Source organism: Corylus avellana, chromosome ca2, assembly GCF_901000735.1.
Source record: "Corylus avellana chromosome ca2, CavTom2PMs-1.0".
Lineage (NCBI taxonomy): Eukaryota > Viridiplantae > Streptophyta > Magnoliopsida > Fagales > Betulaceae > Corylus > Corylus avellana.
Window position 1 is genome coordinate 10,761,033 of NC_081542.1, and position 1,311 is coordinate 10,762,343.

General features: G+C 41.4%; 1 protein-coding gene across 1 annotated transcript in view; it reads right to left on the reverse strand.

Moving 5' to 3' along the window:
- LOC132172236 (uncharacterized) overlaps positions 1-1,311 on the reverse strand; it is a 25,385-nt gene that overhangs the window by 13,518 nt on the left and 10,556 nt on the right. The gene's annotated exons all lie outside the window — the stretch shown is intronic.

Genomic DNA, 1,311 nt, shown 5'->3' on the forward strand with positions numbered 1-1,311 from the left:
AAAAACATTTTTTTTAATTAAAAAAAAAATTAATATATGTGCCACGTGTCGACGTCTGATTGGTCCACGTGTCAGTTTAACGGTCAACTAACGGTCAACTAACGGATGGACTAATTTAGTCACTTATCAAAACCACATGGACCTCCTGTGATAAAAATGAAACCCCAGGGGAGAAAAAATAAAGTTGTGAAACCCCAGGGGGTTTTGGAGTATTTAACCCTTTTATTTATTTATAGTTGTTTGTTATAATTTTTAATTTTTTTAACATATTTATGACGGTTCTTTTTGTTATTGGGGAACATTGACATTGTTTCATAGTTTGGAAGGAAAATTAACAGAATTGATAGTTTAGAAAAACATTGACAGTGGTGTGGTAGTTTGAGAGAATATGTGTACTTTTTCCTAAATTTTATTAGTCATCTTGTATTTAAAAAAAAAAAATTGGAAAATAATGACTTTTAGATCATTTATATTCGGTTTATTTATAATTAAAATAAATTAAATCATCTGGGCCTCTCCACCCGAAAAGCAGACTTGGTCGGATCTCTTAAACCCGTGCTGAACAGCCCCGGTCGTTAAAACCCTAGATCTTTCCCCACAACAAAGATTTATCATCTCTCACTCTCTTTTCCCTCTTTTCTCTGTCCGAAATTTCCCGAATCCAAAGCCCTAATTTCCATAGCCGTTGCAATGGGTCTGAAACTGTTCGAGGGTAGCGACTCAGAAAACGAGGACTTGTCGAAGATCGAGATCGACCACGAGTACGCCAGGAGGTTCGAGCACAACAAGAAGCGGGAGGACCTCCACCGCCTCCAGGAGCTCAAGAAGAAAGGCTACGTCGAATCGTCCTCCGAATCGTCCTCTTCTTCGGATGAAGAAGACGAAGATTTCGCCAATTCCAGCGCGAGAGATAGAGAATTCTTTGAGGCGCTGATCAAGGTGAAGAAGCAAGACCCTGTTATTAAGAACAAAGATCTGAAGCTATTCGAAGAAGATGAGAACGAAATGGAGGATGGGAAGGGCACGAAGGAGAGGAAGAAGAAGGCCATGTATTTGAAGGATGTGGTTGCCAAGCAATTGATAGAGGAGGGTCCGGAGTTTGAGGATGAAGAAGGGGAAGAAGAGGGGGAGAGGAAGAAGAGCTATGTGGAGGAGCAAGAGGCGATAAAGAGGGAGTTACTGGAGGCGGTTGCGGCGGAGGAGGGAGAAGAGGGTGATTTGTTCAAAGTGAAGGAGAAGAATGAGGAGGAGGAGGATGATGAGGAGAACGAGAGTGGTGAGAATAGTGAGTTTGTGAGGAAGTTGGATGAG